The following is a 7,763-nucleotide window of genomic DNA, read 5'->3' as shown; positions in this document are numbered from 1 at the left end:
GCTTGCGTTATGTTGGTCGGCAAACACTTCAATGCACATCCTCCACAATATATGAGGTTGGCCCGTGGGTTGAGCCTTCCCTCCCCACGCCTATAAACCTTCGTTCGTCCTCCTTTCATGCGTATTATAACATATCCTTCGCGCACTTTGTCAAGGAATCGCACTTCACACTTTTTCACCAACCTTCATTCATCATCGAACTCGGTCGCACATCGGGTGGGCGTGCCTAGGAACCGCAGGTCCTTACAAGGAGTGTCGGCACTGCGTGTAGCCCCTGCCTACCCAAGGCTCGTGGGTTGTCAGTTTGGGCAGGCGAGGGCTACACGCAACACCCGTGGGCCAATCAAGCTTTGCCCATGTGGCCCATGCAGCCCCTGCCTGCTTAGGCCCATAGGCCTTGGGTGGGCCAAATCTGATTCCTGCCTTAGCCAAATCTGATTCCCGCCCAGGCCTGTGGCCCATGGGCCTTGGGTGGGCAAAATTTGATTCCCGCCCAAGCTCGCGGCCGATGGGCCTTGGGTGGGCCAAATTTGATTCTCGCCCAGGCCCCCGGCCCACGGGCTTCAACGAGCGGGGGTTGCATGCAGCTCCCCCCCGTTCAGACCCACGGGCCCTCGGCAGGCCAAGCTCTATTTCGTGGGGCCCTGGCAAGCCAAACTTGATTCCGTGAATCGAGTTTGGCTTGCTCAGGGCTCGTGGGGCCACAATTAAAAAATAATAAATAAATTTAAATATTTTTTTGTTATTTTTTTTCTTAATGTTATTTTATTATTATTTTTAATCTGTTATATCTCTCTCTCTCTCTCTCTCTCTCTATGTGCGTGTGTGTGTTTTTTTATTATTAGATATCATTTTTTGGGATTCAACTACATTAAGTAAGTCATTCATCTATGACCATTTCCATGAGAGGTAGTCGTAACTCACTAATTTCTCATGATTTTTGAATAACCTACTTAGCACTCATTGCATCGAGTGATGCCCACAAGGGTGAAGAAGTGGGATTGAAACTAATGAAACGAATCACATAGCGTCAATCATCACTTCCGGGGCTTGCACCCGGTAACCAGGACTTCTCGGGAGGTCACCCATCCCGGATCACCTCTGACTCAAACGCGCTTAACTGTGGAGTTTTCCCCACAATCAAGTGCTACCCCATTTGTTTTTAATTTTATTTTAATATATTATTTATTTATTTTTATTTTCATATATATATAAATAACTAAATAATAAAAGTTAATTTTGTAATTTTTTTTTTCATTTTTATGGTTGATGTTTTTTATATTTGTTTTTTCTGTCATGTTTTTTAATTTTCTTTTATGTTTTAATAAATATTTTTATTTACTTGTTTTTTTTTTTTTTTAATTTCATGTTTTTTGGTTTTTGTTTTTTTCAATGTTTTAATTTTTTTTCTTCATATTTTTTAATTTTTTTTACATTTTAATATATTTTTTTATTTACATATTATTATTATTATTTTAAACTTTGTGTGTGCTTTTTCTTTAGTTTTTTCTTTTTTCAATGTTTTAATTTTAATTTTCATTTTTTGTCATGTTTTTTAATTTTTTAATGTTACATCTTTTTTTGGTGTGTGTGTTTTTCAATGTCTTAATTTTCTCTTTTTTTTTGTATTTTTCATTTTTATTTATTTATATATTTATTTATTATTTTGTTTTATTTTATTTTTATTTTTTTCTGTGTCGATCATCAACTAGCAATCTAATCCCATTATGTGTCAATTTGATGGTTCGTTTTAAAGTTTTTGTTATAATGGGTCGAGTTTGCCCCCACAATGTGTCAATTTCATAATTGGTCTTTAAGTTTTTATTACAATAAGTTGAGTTCGCCTACACTGTGTGTCAATTTGATGGTTATTTTTAAATTTTTGTTGCAATGTATCAAGTTGTCTTAGGCTAAGATATTAAAATTGTGATATTTTTAGCATTTAAAAAAGAAATTATTCTTAGTGTAATGACTCTTTCATTCACGTGTTCATTTTTAAAGTGTTTTTTAGTCATAAATTTTTTCCATATTGCCATGGTTGAAATATGTTGAAAACTTAAGGTTTTTTTGTAGCCATGATCTTTGGTTTTAATTCCATGTTTGGAAATTGTCAAAATTTTAAGGTTTTTCTGAATGATGATATTTTATCTTTAATGTTATTGTTGAAAACAATTATAAGTATTTTATCTTTAGCACCATGGCTAAGAATTGTTGGAATTTAAAAGTGTTTCATAAACATGATATTTTATCTTTAATGCCATGCATGAAAATCATTGAAATTCTAAGGTTTTTTGGAGTCATGATATTTTATCTTTAACGTCATTGCTAAAAAATGTTGAACATTTACCTCAAAAAAAAAAACACGTTATTTTCAGGATATTTTTTGCACAAAAAAAATAGTTTTTATTGCCTTTTACTGTGATTTTTAAAAAATGTTGAAAATTTACCCCAAAGATTAAAAAAAAAAAAACAATGTTTTCATTTTTTTTGGCTAAAGTTCTCATTTTGAGTTTATAGTTCTCGTTTGATAATAAACATTGTTGTAAGCTTTGGTTATTAAATAGATTAAAAATTTATAGGTTGTAATTATCAAAAAGATTGGTTTTTTTTTTTTTTTAATTTTATTTATTTATTTTATTTATTTATGGGACAATTTCATAATATTTGCTTGGATTTTCTTTTTAGAAGGAACAATTTCGTAACTTCACATATGGAGTTCTATCTCAACATAGAATGCATGGAGACAAAATCTTCATGGCACAATTTTTTATTATAACATTAGCTCAAGACTCTAGAGTATTGAAGTACTAAGTTCTCTTAACACATATCACTTCAATATTTTGACTAGGATTTTCTAAGGGTACAAGGATCCCCCTGTTACTTCACCATTCCAACTAGAAAGTAACATTATTCCAACCAAAATTTCCTACGCTCAATATTTTGGCTAAGATTTCCTAAGTTGCATGGGGAACCTCTTCTTTTTGGTATTCCAATTAGAATTGCCTCATATGCACGAGGTTCTCTCACCTTTTTGGTAGCTTTTACAGTAAAATTTCTTTTATGTTCTATCATTTGAAAACGCAGTGATTATTATTTTAATCCCATGACAAGATTAATCTCATAATCCAATAGTAGCCATAACATTCATCAATAACAAGAACATAAAAAAAATACATGTAGGTTGTCATGCACTACCTTAGAACGATAATTTTTGACGATATAGCATGAAATTGGTGGTTGAACAAGCATGTGACTTAATCCCTTAGCTTTCTATAAGAAATCAATTTATTTAACTTCACATAACTTTTCCTAGAGAACTGAAATCAAAACCTCTACACCTATAAAACGCCATGAAATAATTCTCGCATCCATTATTGATTTATATTGGATCATTATGTTATTTGTCATTTGTCTTAATGCTTTCCTAGTGGAAAATTTTGAAGAATTAGCCTGCAGGTTCATTTCTATGGACTAGTCTCGGTTTGGAGAATTGGATTTGAAACTTTTAAAAGCCATTTTAAGGTATTAAGCAACATTTTTGGGGGTCAAAACTTTCTTTCTCTGTTGTAGGACCTTGTGACATTGTTCTATACTTAGATACATTTCCAATAGTGTAAGAATTGCATCAATTGGAGTTCATATGCAAAAGTTATGTCTCCCACAAGTTGACCTATTGTGTTGACCACCAAAGTATCAATGGATGCCACATTAGCCCCATGTTCCTCATGCAAAAGGTCTAGCCATTTTTGGACATTAAAGAAGACACTAGAAGGTCCAAACTCGTCACTGTAGTTGAGGATTGAGGGAGTTACACCTTCCCCTTAGTTGGATATCGAGCTATGTTATATATTGGTTCATTAAGAGGAGTAGGAGTTCCATTTTATGTTATTTTATTTTGTTCTATAGTTGAGCAGTGTAGATGGGAGTGGGAAGTAAGAAAGATAAATAGAGGGGGTTAGAATTCTGTAATAGCCTTATAAGTTATAGGTCTCAAGTAACTCCATAGAGAGTACCTCTTCTTTGTACTTGCATATTTTCCATACAAGAGAAAAGAAAACTGAGTAATCTCAACTTCTAACTGGAATTTTTTCCATAAGAGTTTCACAAGAGAAAATATTTGTATCTATTATGGGTAGTGTGTATATTTCTTTATGTTTTTTATTTCTCGAATTTCAACTTATATAAGTAATTATGTATAAAATCAATTAACTACAAAACTTAAAATTTAAAAGGATAATAATTTTAATAATTTTATCAAATTTATTATAACAAATTGTTATAATGAAATATCTATAATGGGGAAATTTTAAAGAAGATTTTTTTCTTAAAATTTAGAAACCTTAGCTAATCTTACTAATTCTTAATATGTAAACAATAAAATGATTGAGAATATTTTTATAAATATATTCAGATTTATTTATATAGTAGTGATTTTTAACATGAAATAATTTTATACTATAAAATTTAGGTGAACCATTTTTGGAAAAAATGGAAAATGGTGAATTATTTTTGGAAAAAGCATGGAAAATTAGTTAACCTACAAATATTAACCCCTAAAATTTTCCATATTTATAACAATTTAGAAATTAATCATAATTAATTTATATTTACAAACATAGTTCAATCCAAATTTATTCTATTTATAATATTATTATTAAAAATAAAATACAATACAATACCTTTTAAAACCTTAACTATTAATTCACTGGTTGGTTCGAAACGCGTTGACCAAAATCTTCTAATGTGATTTCTTACAAAAATGTCTTAAATATTCAAGATATGGATCACAGAAGCTTGAATTCGAATAAAATTATAACAATATTTGAAAGCTCGAAACCTATATGACACAATACATCTCGCTCTTCAAGATTGATAATCATTTCATTCCATATACTGTGTATGCTCAAAAACCCATAAATCAGTGGATGCCCATATAGGATTGCAATAGGTAAACCATGATTAATTACATGAAAATAATGTTCTAAAATTAGGTACCGAGTTTTCTTAGTTTTTTTTTCAAATTTGAGTTTATTCTTGAATAGTGTTGTTGCCCTTTTTTCATTATTTTCTTGTTTGTTTTAGTCCATAATTATATTTTTATTTTATTTTATCATATCTACAGAGTATATTTGGGTCAAAATGTTTTCACTCTGAATTAATTGGTAAATATTTAGAAACTATTTCCAGAGTTTATTATTTTTTTTTTGTAACATTAAATATTAACATTACTTTTCTCGAAATTGAAAATTATTTTTTGAATTTTTGAAATTTGAATTTTTTTTAATCTTTTATTTTATTTTTGATTGGTGAATGACTAATTTTATGTGGTTTAAAAATCAAATTTTCAAAATAAAAAATTATTTAAAAAACCATTAATTATAAAAAAAAATCAAATTTATGGATTTTTCCATACTTAATTTTTTCTTTTTCAAAAAAAATTAGTTGTCATCATGTTTCAAGCTTTTACAAACCATGGAAACTTGCCGATTTAAAAAACAAAAGCATCAACACTATATATTACATTGATTTTTCCCTCATCTTCATATTTTTCTTTTCTGATTGTTATTATTAGATGGAGTTGGTTGAATCAAATTCCCCAATAAACATTACCTATATTATATATTTTCACAATTCAATTTTAAATCATGATGCGTTATAAAAACTAAAATTTAAATGAACACTACAATAAATAAGATTTTCTCTTTTGCCTTAGCAATTTTAATCATAATTTAAAAATATAAAATATAAAATTATTTTTTAGGAATCTTTTGCACTCACACTTAAGCCTTCGTGTAACTAAATTTTTTAATTTAATATATTAGAAATTGTATTTTTTTTATTTTTATATTTATTACATATAATTTTTTTGCCACACAATTAAGACAACAGAGTATACTTCATATCAATTTGATTTTTTCGACATAGTAATTATGCCATAGATTATTTATTTTTCGTTGAATTAGGATGAGTATAAATTTAGAGTTAAATAAATAGTTTGTTACAATAATTAGCTTTAAAAAAAATCTATTTATCTCATATATATACATTATTTAATAAAAAGATACTAGACATTGTAATTTCTCTTCTTTATTTGGTCCCATAAGCTAAAGATAGAATAAAATGTGCACAAGCACATTTCAATAAACTCGTAACTTTTGTAACAAACAATCACGTTGGGCTAATGTTTCATCCAAAATTATCTGTGCACCTATATCTATTTTGCTCCAAGGTTATCTAGTCCATTAATGATCCGAATTGGATCCATGAAGAAGAATCAAAAGAACAATTGTTGTACCAGGTGATGCAGGAGCATCTAGCTCACCATGATCGGGTGAAGTCTCTGCTAGGTCAAAGGAAGTCGAATGCTTTTATTTAGTCTTTATGTTGGTTGACAGGAAAGTAGATAGGACTTTTATTATTTTATTTTATGTTAGTTAAGGGTAGTTGAACAGTTATAGTCAGGTGTTGATCTGTTGTTAACAAATTGTGATTATCCTTTTATTTTAAAGGGAAAAGACAAATGTAGTTGAAAAGGAAATCTTGTCATATTATAAACAAATGACTAATAACAAGTAACTGTAAGAGTCGGTAACTGAAAAAAAGAAAGCAACTGTACAGTTTCATTAACTGGAACAGGGAACCTATAAATGTAACAGCACAAACCAAAGAAGGGGTTCAGTCCAATACCTCTCGCACTCAGTTAAGAAATAACAACAGAGAAAATTGAAGTTTTGTCCAATCTGTATACCTATTGTGTTTCATTATGTTTTTCGATTTATGACCAAATTGAATACACCGCTAACCAGTCATAAATTCTTGTAAACAAATAATTCCTCACGCTCCTGAAGGTAGAGAACCAGTGCATGCAGCGAAGACCAAAGAACAGATTTAAATTCAAGGGTTTGAAAATTCATTAAAGTAGATCACGAGAGAAGCCAGGATTTCATACGGGCCAACCATCGACAGACCGAGCAATAGTTTCCGATTACAATTCAAGTGACAGCCATATCACGTACCAACAGAATTACAAGGTTCATATAAAAAAATCTCACGAATTACTTAAAGCAAACAGAGGCGCTCAATAGCAGTTCAAACCACAAAATTTTGAGAAGACAAACAACGTATATAACCAGGTAATTCCAATCTAGTCTTATCACATTTATGCTGGAAACATTACTTTCAAAATATTGTAAAGTTCAGTGAAATAATATTACACAACAGAATTCTAAGGCCGAAGCCGTGCATGCTCAAACCCTGAGCCATGAACCCTAGGTGAGGGTTTTCAAACAAAGCATTCGAATCTAGTGTAAGTGCCTAAACCCTGGACGTTAAACCCTAAGTGAGGGTTTGAAAAGGAACCGCCATTACAACCGGAAACGACAGTCGACATACATTGTAAGACCAGGGTCCAAATACAACAGAGCATCGCTCACAGAGAACATTGACAAACCCATTTGACTCGAAAAGAGACAGAGTTCAGAAGACCAAAACGAAGGGCTGACATAAGTTATAGGAGGCAGAGCCTACCATGAAAATCCGTGACGGAAAACCCAAAATCCGCCAACAGCAAACCCTCGATATCTGCATAACCAAGAATTTACAGGTGTTAGTGGATGCAAGGCAAACGAAGTGGAAGACTAGAACTAGGAAGCAACAGAACTGAAACGTTGAGACTACCAACGTTACCTGAGAGTTGCTGTGAGGACGAAGACAGGCGTTCCACCAACAACGTCGCTCGACTGGAGAACAAGGCGCATTCAGGT

The sequence above is a fragment of the Pinus tabuliformis genome, chromosome 2_1, assembly GCF_031772625.1.
Source record: "Pinus tabuliformis cultivar Carrire ecotype Pingquan chromosome 2_1, CPIR1, whole genome shotgun sequence".
NCBI classification, from domain to species: Eukaryota; Viridiplantae; Streptophyta; class Pinopsida; order Pinales; family Pinaceae; genus Pinus; species Pinus tabuliformis.
The sequence above is the reverse complement of the archived record's forward strand: the minus strand, read 5'-3'. Positions refer to the sequence as shown.